We start from the raw sequence: 15,560 nt of genomic DNA on the forward strand, positions 1-15,560 counted from the left end.
GCCTGTAACTTATAAAGAAAAGGAATTTCTGTATCTCTAAAAGTCCTAAGAATTGCTACATTTCTGCTTGACTGATGTGATCAACTACTTATTAGAATCATAGAATCACAGAATAGTTAGGGTTGGAAAAGACCTTAAGATCATCTAGTTTCAACCCCCCTGCCATGGGCAGGGACATCTCACACTAAACCGCATCACTCAAGGCCTCGTCCAACCTGGTCTTGAACACTGCCAGGGATGGAGCATTCACAACCTCTCTGGGCAACCTATTCCAGTGCCTCACCACCCTAACAGGAAAGAATTTCCTCCTTATATCCAATCTAAACCTCCCCTGTTTAAGTTTTAACCCGTTACCCCTTGTCCTATCACTACAGTCCCTAATGAAGAGTCCCTCCCCAGCATCCCTATACGCCCCCTTCAGATACTGGAAGGCCGCTATGAGGTCTCCACACAGCCTTCTCTTCTCCATGCTCAACAGCCCCAACTTTCTCAGTCTATCTTCATACAGGAGGTGCTCCAGTCCCCTGATCATCCTCGTGGCCCTTCTCTGGACTTCTTCCAACAGTTCCATGTCCTTTTTATGTTGAGGACCCAGAACTGCACACAATACTCCAAGTGAGGTCTCACAAGAGCAGAGTAGAGGGGCAGGATCACCTCCCTCGACCTGATGGTCATGCTCCTCTTGATGCAGCCCAGGATACATTGGCTTTCTGGCCTGCAAGAGCACACTGCCTGCTCATGTTCATTTTTTCATCAACCAGCACCCTCAAGTCCTTCTCTGCAGGGCTGCTCTGAATCTCTTCTTTGCCCAACCTGTAGCTGTGCCTGGGATTGCTCTGACACAGGTGTAGGACCTTGCACTTGTCATGGTTAAACTTCATAAGGTTGGCATCATCCCACCTCACAAGTGTGTCCAGGTCCCTCTGGATGGCATTCCTTCCCTCCAGCGTATCAACCTAACCACACAGCTTGGTGTCATCAGCAAACTTGCTGAGGGCGCACTCAATCCCACTGTCCATGTCAGTGACAAAGATGTTAAACAAGACCGGTCCCAACACCAATCTCTGAGGGACGCCACTCATTACTGGTCTCCAGCTGGACATCGAGCCATTGACAACAGCTCTTTGTGTTCAGCCATCCAGCCAGTTCTTTATCCACCGAGTGGTCCATCCATCAAATTGATGCCTCTCCAATTTAGAGGCAAGGATACTGTGTGGGACACTGTCGAACACTTTACACAAGTCCAGGTAAATGACATCAACTGCTCTACCCCCGTCCATCAGTTCTGTAGCCCCATCATAGAAGGCCACCAAATTCATCAGGCAGGATTTCCCCTTAGTGAAGCCATGCTGGCTGTCACCAAGCATGTTGTTGATTTTCATGTGCCCTAGCATGCCTTCCAGGAGAATCTGCTCCAAGATTTTGCCAGGCACAGAGGTGAGACTGACTGGTCTGTAATCCCCTGGGTCATCCATTTTCCCCTTCTTGAAAATGGGGGTTATATTTCCCTTTTTCCAGTCGTTGGGAATCTTCACCTGACTGCTATGATTTCTCAAATATGATGGCCAGTGGCTTAGCAACTTCATTTGCCAGCTCCTTCACGACCCGCAGATGAATTTCATCAGGACCCATGGACTTGTGCACTTTCAGATTTTTAAGATGGTCTCAAACCAGATCCTCTCCTACAGTGGGCACAAGGTCTTCATTCTCACAGTCCCTGTGTCTGCCTTCCAAGACTTGGGTGGTTTGGTCACAGCTTTTGCCAGTGAAGACTGAGGCAAAGAAGTCATACAGAACCTCAGCCTTCTCCAAATCCTATGTAGTCACTTCTCCCGAGAGCTTCCTGAGGGGGCCTATGTTCTTCCTAGTCTGGTTTTATTTGCTGTGTACCTGTAGAATCCCTTCCTGTTATCCTTAATATCCCTAGCCAAGTTTAATTCTATCTGGGCTTTAGCTTTCCTAACATGGTCCCTAGCTTCCTGGACAGCACCCCTGTACACTTCTCAGGCTGCCTGTCCTTGCTTCCACTTATTATAAGCTTCTTTTTTATTTTGAATTTTCCTCAGGAGCTTCTTATCCATCCAAGGAGGTCTCCTGGCCCTCCTGCTGCACTTCTTTCTAGTTGGGAGGCAACACTCCTGAGCTTGTGGCATTGGAACCTTGAATATCAACCGAGAGTCTGGGGCCCCCCTGCCCTCTAGGGCTATATCCCATGGACCTTTACTAAGCAGGTTCCTGAATAGGCCAAAGTCTGTTCTTTTGAAGTCCAGGGCAGTAAGCTTCCTGCATGCTCTTCTCACTGTCCTGAGGATCTCTAATTCGAGCATCTCGTGATCGCTGCATCCAAGGCTGCCCTGCAGCGTCATGTTTCCAACCAGCCCTTCCCTGTTGGTGAGCCCCAGGTCAAGCATGGCACCTCTCCTTGTCAGCTCCTCTATTACATGCAGAAGGAAGTTGTCTTACACACAATCAAGGAACATCTTGGATTGCTTGTGACAGGCCGTACCATCCTTCCAACAGATGTCAGGCTGATTGAAGTCCCCCATGAGAACAAGGGCCTGTGAGCGTAAGGCTTTTCCTATCTGTCTATAGAGTGCTTCATCCGCAGGTTTCCCTTGATCAGGCAGTCTGTAACAGTAATGTCTCCCATAGCTGTTTTCCCTTTAACCCTGACCCACAAACTCTCTGTGGACTGCTCACCTGTCCCCAGACAGAGTTCCATACTCTCCAGCCTATCCCTAATATAAAGGGCAATTTCCCCTCCCCGCCTGCCACGCCTGTCTTTTCTAAGAAGCCTGTAACCTTCTATTCCAACACTCCAGTCATAGGAGCCATCCCACCATGTTTCTGCAATGCCTATTATATCATACCCCTGTAGACGTGCACACATCTCTAATTCCCCTTGTGTTCCCCATGCTAAGGGCATTTGTATAGAGGCATCTGAGCCGAGCTCCAAATGAAGCCGGCTCATTGGCTGGAGCAGCTGGAATATCTCTGCATTGCTCCGAGAATTTATTATAGGTGCTGGCAACTGACAGGGTGTGTTGGGATGGAATGATGCCCCCCTCCCCCAACACATCTAGTTTAAAGCCTCCTTGACCAGTCTGACAAGCTTCCTACCAAAACTGCTCTTTCCCTTCTTTACCATTAGACCAGCTTCTCCAGCCCCCACTAGACCTGGCCTACAAACTTGGGTCCCCGTGTTCAAGACACCAAAACCCCTGACTATGACACCACCCTTTTAACCATTTATTAACCTGGCTGATCATCCTAGCTTTTTTTAGGTCCTCCCCTGTATCCTGAAGAATTGATGAAAAGACTATCTGCGCTCCAGAGCCCCTAACCACCTCCCCTAGGGCTCTGTAGTCCTTCTTTATGTTCCCCAGGCTACTACTATCTATATCCCTAGCACCCACATGTATCACCAGAAGTGGGTAACAGTCCGTGGGACTTACTAGAGCAGGCAGCCTCTCTGCCACATCCCTGATCTGTGCCCCTGGTAGGCAACACACCTCCCTTGAGACATGGTCAGACCGACAGACGAGTGCTTCTGTCCCTTTCAGTGTAGGGTCCCCTACTACTACAACCCACTGCTTTTTCCTGGCAGCACCAGTAGAGATCTTCTTTACCAGTGCACCAGCCAGCTGTTTCTGGCTCGAGTGCGTTTCCATTCAAATGATTTGCTTTTTCAGTTCTGAAATCTCAATGTTAAACCTGATGTTTTGGCTCATAAAGTAATAATTCAAGCAACTGCACTGAAGGAAAATCCAAACTCACCATAAGATCTGACAGCAAAATGTCATCTTTCATTTCTCTACTGTCATTTGTTGCCAAATAGCATCTTCAATGTTGTAGTTAGAAGACAGAATGAAATACACGTTACAAGGGCAATCCTCAAAAACTACAGATGTGTGCACAAGTTCAACCATATCTGGAATTTTTGTGCAGCAAGCCTTTCAGTTTATTTCTTCCTCAAAGAGTTACAGAAGATGCTGTGAAACATTCCACAAGATGCCACTAGAGAAACATCAACCAAAATCCTCAACCTCCCCATCTTTGCTTCCACTTCCTATGAAGCATGCTATACAACTTTGAAAACATGAAAACAAAAACAAACAAACAAAACAAATCAAAACCGTAAAAAAAAAAAAAAAAAAAAAAGGAAAAAATACAGCTAATATCTGAGCAGAAGCATGCCTATCCAGTTAAGTCCTTTAAGTTCTGTCCTATTAAGCAGCTAGGCTTATAATTATTAATAATTTGAACAATGAATAAACCGAGTACATACAGATCAATGGGAAATGCAAGTCAATTTTAGACATTAACTTTTAATGAACTAGCTAAAACAAAATTGCCACAGGTTTTACGATTTACTTAGAGGGAGTCGGCAAAAGATGCACTGCCCCCCTTTCAGACGCCTCATATAGAGAGGAACATCAGTTCTGCCTCAGTTCCACACTAATACCAGGAATGATGCTTTGTCTCACTTTATTTCCATTATTCACAGTTCTAGACTCCTCTTTTACAATCACACCTGTCCCTGAAAGCTACACAGATGTTTTGCAAATAGCTGTTAACATCAGGTATGATGGCATAGCAATACCCTCATTCACAGTTACTGCTTAAGGCCCTTTCTAATGAATTGCATGAACAAAGTAGGAATTCAAAACTCCTTGGATAAAAAAAATATTTCCCTTTCTTGAAACAAATCACATCTCACTTGTGATAAAGGTTAATTAACATTTGAAATCCATCTTTGACAGAGCTCTCAAGTAGGAATTACATCTCAATGCCTATTTTTTCCTATTCTCTGAAAAATCAATCATTAGCCTTAGTAGATGACATTTACTTAGAGATGAACAGTGCAGAGGCATTTCACTAACCTAGACTCAAGTACATGGTATATACTCACCTTACTTACAGCCTGGCAGCCAATGCACTGTAGTTAATTGCTGCAGAAATTAGTCATCTCACCCCATCCCTGTGCTACATGTCATCTTCCAACAAATGCTCCACACAGTATGAGCAGCCAAGTCCTACCTGCCCATGCTGTGATCCATATGACTGACCTAAGCAGATTAATTCTTAGCTTTTAGGTACTGACCCTTCTTACTTTAATAGAATCCCTTAAAAGGGATAACTTCCCCCTTATTTCATTTTCCATAAGAAGCAGGAAGGCAAAAACAATCCTTTAAATGCTTTGCAAAGTGATAGCAGGCAATGTAATTGCTAATGAACCTTGTCCTGTCTACGCAATCCAGCTTGGACAAAGATACTCTTGAACAACAGTTAAGCCACATAGCTGAGTTTTTTTACGTTTTGTTATCACAAAACCACACTAAATTGCACACCTAAATTATGAATTAGGGCTGTGGATTCAGGCTTGTCTACTGAAAAGTTGTGTTCTGTCCTTATACCAAAGATTGTGCCAAAAACACATCTCTAAAAGGACACATCTTAACAGCCATTTCATCCCTCCAAAGTGAATCATACGGTTTATAGCAATGGTTCAGCAAGTATTTTGTGCAAGGAAGAGTTTGAAAAAAAAACAATAGAATGTAACGTCCTCATGGCATGTCTAACTAGGTATTTCTGGGTAGAAGACTTATCAAAACTTCCCAAAACCATCATGTAATAATGACTGGGTGGAACTGATCACACAGCTGTGTGGGTGCTTAGCTGCTGGCCACCCACAAAAGGCTTACAACCACGACAGAACTGGAAGGCTTACCTGCTGCCTTTATTATTAGAACAACTGAATAGAAGACTGGGAGGAGAGCTAAAAAGAGGACATGCCCAGAGCTTCTCTTCAGTCTCAAAAACAGTGATGAGACTTTCTAAACAGGAGCAGAGTTCAGACCAGCTGAGAGAAGACTGCTGAGCACTTCTGTAGGGAGGCTGCTGACTCTGTGGGCAGTTACACTCAAAGAACCAGCCGTGCTGGCTGCCACCACTTCCCATGCATATGATCAAAGGAAAAAAACCCAAAACACATGATATATATGCATATTCTTTAAAAAAAAAAAATCGTTTTAAATGCCATTAGAAATGTTACATTTTGATTTACAGTAGAAACTACTTCTGCTGCTAACTAAAATAAAAAAATCAAATATATAATGCTTCCACCTAAATTTGGAATATAGCTCTAACAAGCTTATGTATGGGAAATATGAGGGCTTTGTTTGCCACCTTTCTTATGGGCCAAATACTTGCTTTATGAGGTAAAAAGATAGTCCAAAAGACAAAAGCTAGGATAATCAGCACATCAGTTTAATACAGAGACTACTTAATAAAAAATATAATACATATATCATACTGGGTCTATTTCTTCAGTATACAATTAAAACAAATTATGACAGGTGAAGTTGAAGTGTTTTATCTGATTGACTGGTACATTAAACAATGTCTTGGGTGGCATGGTTTGGTGTGTGGTGTTCCTGCCCATGGCAGGGGGTTAGAACTAGATGATCTTAAGGTCCTTTTCGACCCTAACTCCTCTGTGATCCTATGATAGCAGTAATAATAGCCTATAACATGTCCAAATATAATTCCTGAGAAGCAGTCATTTTACATTTTCTGTAACAAACAACTAAGTGATTCTGCATGGATGGGTAAAAAATAAGACTATTCAGCATAAGGCTTCAGTGTATTTTATGCAGTGGTAGTTTCTCAATAGCTCAGGGTCATCCAGCAAGCATAAATGAACCAGATACCAACAACTGCAGCACAGCTTCTGGGAAGAAAAGTTCCAGGAGCATTTGTAGTCTCTAAAATATATTAAAAACCAGGAAGTAATAAGATGGCTTCTGCAAAAGTAGTGGAAGCAGAACAGCATTGCTAAAAACCATTGACTGGAACAAGCAACTTTTGTAAACTGATATATTACTGCTTTCCAAGAACATTCAACCCAAATCTTTACAAAAGCAAATGAGTATAACTAAAGCTTCCTTTATTGCTGTCTCTGTTTTGGATCATCTTCATAGATGATAAAGGAATCAATGGCTTTCTTGATATTTTTCTCTTTAATGTCAAAACTATACAACTTTGGAGAGAAAAACACCACATGCTATGAAAAGTAATATTTTCTTAATATGTTCTTTAACAAAAAACCCAAACACACATACCACCAACCCCCTCAAAACCAACAGCATTTCCTTTGCTTTTCATGTAATTATCAACCATTTCCATTCAAATAGAGTTGATTACTGTGAACTCAACAAGTTCCTTTGTCTCTCCAGGTTATTTAGCAAACGAACAAAACAAACCACTTTTGTGGCCATGTCCTTCTGTGCTCCTCCACTCTAGTCAGTAAAGTGGTTTTATTCCACTTTGGACTTTATAAACATGCATCAACAACTCTTTGAAGACCTTTATCATAAGCATGGTCCAAATGACAAAGACTTCCCACTTTTTTTCCATGGTTTGTGTTACCATGGATACCATGATTCTTATGCTCCATTTACACTCTTAACAGCTTCAAAAAATAATTAGTTCATTTGTGGAGCTTTAACTTAGAGCATTATTTCAAGACTTACATTTTACTGCTGATTTTGAAAAGCTAATTTTTTTTTCTCCTACAAAAAGCTATTTATTTATTTTTTTAACTCAAGCACAATGTTCATCCACTCCGAGATTTTAGAATTTTTTGTTTGGTTGTTTGTGGGGATTTTTTTGTACACGACATGTTTTAATGAATATCTCTGGAGACTGCAAAACAAATCAACAAATTGTTTTTGAGATTCTTTACATATTTAACTTCACCATTTCAGATCTAAGATTTCTCCTGACTGCTAATAAATAACTCTTGATTCCTCCCTCTCGCTATTGCCCTCACTATATCATCAGATCTGGAAAGCAAGATGTTTACAGCTTTTTAGTACACCCCCCCAGAGTCTGGAAAGGAGTTGGCCGAAGGATTTCCAAGAGCCTTGATCTCTTTTTCTTTTTTCATAGATTCATTCATTAATTTATGTTTCAAGTGCTTAATTTCAAAAACAAGACAGACCTCAGAGTGGTATTTTGTTTGGAAAACAGATGTTTTTCCAAAACAAAAGGGGATAACTTACAGATGTTCCTCTCAGAAAGCAAAAATTAAAACATGTCAGGTGAGACTCAACAAACTGCCAATTAAACAGATTTCTATCAGATTGTTTATAGCATTGATTCTTGGCCACTCATCAGCTCTAACTCCTTAGCTCAGGTTTTCTTCCTCCCACTGTTTCTGGTAGAGGCTAAGCCTTAAGACTCTTTGGTCTGTCCATACTGCCTCCTCCCTTGCATCAGAGTAGACCCATTCCGTTTCCTGCCCATGACATCCTCTTTCTGAAGGAAAATACCCCATTTTAAAGTTCTAAGACTGGATTTATATGTTTAAGCTGACAAAACCAGAAAAGTGTAAGCTTTGAACTTCAGTATCCTCAAAACACATCATGGCTATAGTACCATTGTTAGCAGAATCACCAAAATAACACAGAAACCCCAAAAATGAAAGTAAGGAAATCATTTAGGAAATTCCTTGTCAGCTGTCACTGGGAACAGAAATAAGAGACCAAGTCTGTACTACCACTACCAGAGAAAAAGCTGTGTAATCAATGTATTTCAAAGCACCATCATACAAAAGGAAAAGGGAAATATCATACCTCTCTCCATGTTTCCTTCTGATACTTATTCTAGGGAGATGGCAGCTCTAGTAAACCCTTACCTTATACTGATACAGGGTTAACCAATGTACAAGGGGTTAGAGGAATTCACTTGCTTAAACGAAAGTATTGTCTGTTGTAAATACCTGTCATACCTACTAAGCAGAACAAAGGCACTATTGATAAGGAAAATCAGACACCTGGTTTTATTGATAAGGAAAAGCAGACACCTGGTTCTGTTGATAAGGAAAAGCAGACACCTGGTTCTATTGATAAGGAAAAGCAGACACCTGGTTTTATTGATAAGGAAAAGCAAACGCCTGATTCTACTGATAAGTAGCTATTGATAAGGAAAAGCAGATGCTTGATTCTACTGATAAGGGGGAGAAGCAGATGGTTTATGGCTGGGACACCGACCAAGCCCTAAGGCCATATGTGAAGACTAAAAGGTGAAAAGTTTGAGGAGAGGAAGACTCATTTACTTCATCTTGATGACCCCTACTCACAGGAGGAAGACTCATTTACTTCATCTTGAGACCTCTGCCCATGACCAGAGGGGGGCACTGCGCAGGCGCAAAGGACCTTCTAGCTCATTATAATACGAAGTGGGGATAGATACTAAATATGTATAGGTGTATCGAGTAATCTAATGCATATGTATACCTTAAGAGAATAAATGTAGAGGCAAAAATCACCCTGGGTGTGCATACTTTGGAGGAGCTATCCCCATGCACCTCAGCACTGAATAAAAGCATACCTACTTTACAACTTTAACGAGTTGTGGAGTCAATCTGCGTATCAATACTATCATCAAATACATTATTTCAACAGTCTGTAGGGTAACAATTCTCTTAGAAGAGCAGGACCAAGACGGCTTTTTATGTGCCGCAACAGAGATGCAGTAGGCAAGATTTTTTGAGAAGTTTTTACCTCAAATCTGCTCTTTAAATTCAAGTCTGGATGAGGATGCAGCTTTAGCATGATATTTAGTAGTATATATTTTTTGCACTTTACCCATGGACATCCTATATACTTTCTAGCTCTTTGTTCTCAGATTGCATGGTATTTAAGACTCTGGCTGTGGACCAAAACCAGTAACGGCTAAGAAGGGTGCTTAACAGATGTGCCTATGGAAACCGTATGTCAGAGGCAAGAATCAGAAGAACATGACATTTGTGTTGTCACACACACATATGACACTACATGGCACATATTTTACAGAGTCCCAGAAGAAAGTTACTAGACATTTATAGAAGACATAATTCAGCAGTCATCTTTACAATGACATCTACACTTGTCACTTGAAGCAAGAAAAACCTACTCTCCCAGTGCAGCTGGCACATCATTGAGAAGCCTTACTTCCTAAGAATTAGATGTAATCTCCAAGAAATAAAACGTGTAAATAGAAATGTGTCAATAAGTAGCATTAGAACTAGAATGTCAATAGAAAAATACAAAGTCAAATTCAGAACTATCAATATATACTACATGCAAGCTACCAGGAAGAGAGAGCATTTTGAAGCACCTAGAAGCTTGAGCTGTTGCAAGTTGTATTTTCCTCACATACTCAGTGGGCCAGATTGCAAAAACATCTGTTTGTGCCAATGATGTCAAGTGGAGCTGGTCTATTTTACAACAGGGACGTTAACCCTACAAGTGCTGCCTGGCTTGGCCCACATCATGCATCGCTGCACGACCTTCTACGCTGCCCCATCTCACCACCTTCACTGTCATTACAGCAGCACCCAGGCATAATGTCAAATGTGGGCCTGGTAGCTGCATGCACTCCTTTTCGTGCACCTCCAGCTCCCCAAATATAGGCAGACCTTTTGTTAGATAAGTGCAGGGGTCTCAATAATTACAAGTTTTCTTACCATATGCAAGCCAAAAGTAACCACTACAGTGGGCAAGGTCTTTTCACAGGTACAGACAGCCTGAAATAAGGACATCTGATTGATAGTCAGCCTTGATAGAACACAAATTCTGAAACAGAAGACTGCTTCACTTCATCATCCAAATTCATTGCCTGGTTATTCTAACCTGTATAAAAGAGATAAGGGGGTCACAAGAAACTCAAAGAACTGCTTCAGGGAAAGCAACAGAAAAAAAGGGGACAGAGACTAGCTGAAAAAGTAAAACTACTGAGGTGAAAAAAAGAGAGTCAAGGGAAAAGTCAAATATCAACTTCCCAATAAACCAAGCTGACTGTGACAAAAGAGCGATCTTAAGCAATAGATAACTGCAGAGTTCAGTAACTTCACAGAAGCACAAGTTTGACATGGATGTCACTGCAGTACCAAAAAGCAGAATAGAGAAAGTAGCCCTCATACAAATAGAAAACTACAGTTCAGCCTCTTGACCAACTGAATTCAACACAGTCCAGTTAGCAGCTTTCTCACCCTTCACAGAAGTATTTGGACGCTAGGGAAAGACATCTAGGATGAAGAGTAAGCAATAGATAAGCTGTTAAAGCTGCTTTGTAAAGTAGATCTTTCAAAGTGCAGCAGAGTTGATTTTGGTCTTGTTTGTTTTTCTAATTTATTACCCAATTCTATGTTACCTACTCAGACATTTCATTATAGGTACACATACGCATGCAAAGACTGTCGCCCATCTAGAACCTAACTCAGTATATATTCATTAGACTTATTTTACCACAGTTACATCCTCTTCTCCACCTGTCTTGAAATGAAATCTGCTCCACAGCTGAAAGCACAGAAGCTCCAACCTGACCAATAACCTTCACAGTATTCCTACTACTAGCCTTTCACTGCACCTCTGTTGAATGCTTTACTTCAGGCTGTACTGAAAATAGTACTCATTCAGGTGTGGTTTATGCTAGATTTTCCATTATTTGTAAGCTCTATTTGCTCCAAAATCAGCAGAAATTTTGGTCCTGGCTTTGTCCATCGGCAGGGTTTTGTTGTCTGGGTACTAGAAGCAGAAGCAGAAGTTTGCAAATTGTCTTTTGTTAAAAATTCACCAAACCTTCAGGCCCCTTTCTTACTCTCTTGAACTTGAACTCTGAAGCAAACACGTCTTATTTATGATAATCACTGCAAAGAGGATTTATATCACTAAGTTCTTAGAGATATAAGGAAAGTATAAAAGACCTTCAATATTTGTAATGTAAAGAGCTTCACTGCACTATGAACAAGACCAACTTTGCTGCACGGACGCACAGCTTCAGGGAGTCCATCCACAAGAATCCCAAATAAGTACAGCCTAAAAAGTTAATTAAGAAGTGATGTTTAAACAATAATATATTTTTCCTAAAGCGCTTGCAACTATGCACTAATTGTGAACACTGAATACCATTTACAAATTGTAACTTCATCAGCAAAGACTGGCTTGTATAATGTTAAAAAAAAAAAACAAAAAAACAAACCAACAAAAATTAAACAAACAAGCAAAAAAAACCCCACCAAACCAAAAACCAACCAACCACAAACCCAATCAAATAAAAAAACCACCCCAAAAAAACCACCCCAAATGACAATTCAACGTCTTTTCCCTCGTACAGTGTTTTAAAAAAAAAGCACTCTTCAGCATCCTTTCCCCCCTCCAGGATGATGGATAAGTGAGTCAATGCACTTTTGCTTTATTTATTCAGTGAAGAATTTATTCCTCAGACAGGGTAAACAGAGGTCAATCTTGTAGAATTTTTGCTTGGATGAAGTGTTGAAGCAGAAAGGTCCATTAAAACAGTGCACCTATGATACTACTTGAAAACTACATCTAATCCTGAATATTTAGACTATTTATCAAGGTGGCATAAATACAAGTACCAATTACCCCCATTTCTGATGGGAAAAAAAAAGTGGACTTACAAATCAAATACGAGTGACTGAAAAGGCCTGAAATCCTTCTCATGTGTTTCCAAGACATAACAAGAGAATTGTGTAGACATTGCCTTAAATTCTAAATTATTTAATTAAGGTTTTGCTCAGGGAGGGGGGAAAGATGATCTACATAAGAAATTGGGCGTTATTAAAGCTGTAAGTTTCAGATGTAGGAAAATTCATCTTAAGTCTGAAAACCAGAATTTCCAGTTTATAAAGAGGCCTGAGAGTACACATTTACACCCAAGGAAGAAATCAAGCATCCAAAGGAACTTGCTTGCTGGTAAATGGAGAAAAAAAAAAACATATATATAGCATATATATAGCTGTCAGGAAAGACTAATACTCATTACATGAGGGACTGTTAAAGCCTCAGCTGAAATGTTGTGTAAAACTTAATTACACACATTTGGACAAGATTAGAGATAGAGAGAAGCTGCATGAGCGAGGTAACAGTAAACTCACCTGACAAGAGAGATGCCCAAGAAACCTTGCTGTGGTTGGTTTATCAAAAATGAGTGAGGCCACGGGAAAGAGCAAACAAAACCTAGAAAACTATGTTGAAATACCAGAAACCTGAAAATAAAAGATATTCCTGTAAGAAAGGAGTGCTGATCTAAAGTCTTCAATGTAAGCAAAATATTGTACCATTTTAACATAGAGTCCCTTTCATCAACTGACCGTCTTCCAAAACCAGCAAGTGAACCCAGAGAGCTACACTGCTAACATGTATTCCTAAGCAGACCTCTTAGTGACACTACATAAGATTGTATCAGGAAATGGTGATACAGTATTTAATGATTGTTTCATGCTAGCTTGGTATTTAACTTGAATTTTCATTCTTCCCATCATATAAAGAGAAACATGCATAAATTTCTTATGGTAAAATATTCCAAGATACATCATTTGCAAAGTCACATAACAACTTCCTAGTAAAAACTGTGGGGAGTGGGGGGGGTCACATCACACTCACAAGAACTATTTGAACAGTGATAATACAAACAGCTAGACTTATAGATGCGAAAGAAAAATCATGAACAGAAATAGGCAAAGTAAATTTGTAGGAAGCTAACTTGGATTATGCCTAACAAAACCAAACAAAATCAAAGAGAAAAGAAAGAAAACATAGTAAGGCCATGTGCAATGGGACCAAAAAGGTTATAAGCCAGTGTGATATGTAGCTGCAGGAATTTATTTTGGATGAGAAGGGAAAAATTGCAGGCAGTGTGTATAAGAAATAGGTTAAGATTCTCTGAATGTGAACAAGGTTTTTGAAATCAAGAAAGACTTAGCTTTCAGCAGTTGATCTTAATCACATATTTCTATCCAGGTGCTTCTGGATATCTGTAGGACATCTGTAAAAAAAGATCTGGCTCTGCTCTATAAGACAAGCTATCATCTTCTGTTAACAATAGAAGAAATGGACGGACTGACATGGTGGTTACGTGAAATTTAACCTGAGGGCAAGAACTCCATAGATCAGCAAGTATCAGCAACTACGAGCATATGAGGATTGAAAAAAGCAGAGGCAGATGAATTTCTTCCTTTTGAGGGGGGGAGGGGGAGAATGATTTATACTGGCATCTGGGATTTTTACATTCTTATATGGATCTTGGCACCTTTAAAAATGAAGGGAGACTAGAGACTTGCTTACAGACAAGTTGGCAGGACAAAAACTGCCACTTCAGTCAAGACAAAGTAAAACCCAGAAATCCCAGAACAGGGAAGAGCACCCATGGCAAGAAGCAGTAATCAGGAGATGGGAAAGATATTATCACATCCTAATAGCAGTATTTACATAGTAGTTGAAATCAGAATCTATTACAGGATCAGAGAAAATCTGCATAACATTTGAGCAGGACTTCACATCTTGACAGTTTTGAAGAAACAGCCACTTGCAATAAATTATTAACTAAATATTAATAGCATGAATTCTTTCTCATCTCAGATCACCATTTTAAAATAAGTTCATAATCCATCAGCTTCACTGAACTTTCAACAGAGGAAGCTAATGATGGCTTGAATTTCTAGCAAGACTGCTGGAAGCTAGTTCAGAGGTATCAAAGCACAACTTTCAGTATAGACAGAAGTAAAAGAAATTGTATATATTCCCTCAGAAAAGTTCACGTAATAAGCTAAGCTTTGAAAGCCTTAAAACAAACATAAAATGTAATCTGGTAGGCAGGATGCATCTAATCCTCCTCTTTCTGCTGGTTCAGGAGAACTTCCTCTTATCCTCACCAGGTAAGTCTGAAGCAGTACGACTTTGGACTGCACTTCCAATGTTCTGTCTCCTCCTCACCCTGGCGAAGCTCCTGCTCCATTCCAACACTTTCACTCAGAGGAGCGCCAAAAAGGAGAGCACATTTTGCCCTGCACCCCCACCCAACTATAGAAGAATTATGTCAGGAAGAAATCTCAGAATTATTCTTTTCCCCCCTCCCCAAAAACTGGAATTCTGTAGCAGATGCAGTGTTAGACAATTACTGAGAGGGTTCATTCCCTTCTACTCATGGTTTTCCTTGTTTATACTCTCTGAATTCAGTTAAGACCACATACCTGACACTTTTTCATGGTCCATTCAAATTTCGAGTATCTCTTCAGTTAAGTGTGTCCTCTCAGGCTCTTCTCTTCATCCACATGCCAGGTCCTGGCATCATCTCAATGTGACTTTAAGGCTTAGCCCCTTGCAGCTGAGAATAAAATATATCTCTCTTTCATTTGATCAAAGTCAAAGAAAAAAGTGATTTGTAACTAATACCTTGCAAAGAAACTTTTTAAGAAAGCATTTTTCCTCAAAGAACACAACAATTTTGATAAATATTCTCGTATTAGGGAAATGTGTAAGGATTATGTTCTCTGTTCCCTGGCAAAATCAGTATCCAGATTTTTTTCTGATCAGATTCACCATGCAATTCTATTAACACAAGATGGGAATCAGCAGGCTATCTGGGAGGCAGCAGGACTCTGCTTTCCACAGCAGTGCTACCTTTCCCTAGCGTGAAGTACTCAGTTACAGCCACACTCACAGAAACACATGATACGAGCCATTGCAAGAGACAGGCTACTAGCCTGGACT

This window comes from Pezoporus wallicus, unplaced genomic scaffold (assembly GCF_028554395.1).
Source record: "Pezoporus wallicus isolate ANWC-B61680 ecotype Strahan unplaced genomic scaffold, APGP_CSIRO_Pwel_v1 scaffold_13931, whole genome shotgun sequence".
Classification (NCBI taxonomy): Eukaryota; Metazoa; Chordata; class Aves; order Psittaciformes; family Psittacidae; genus Pezoporus; species Pezoporus wallicus.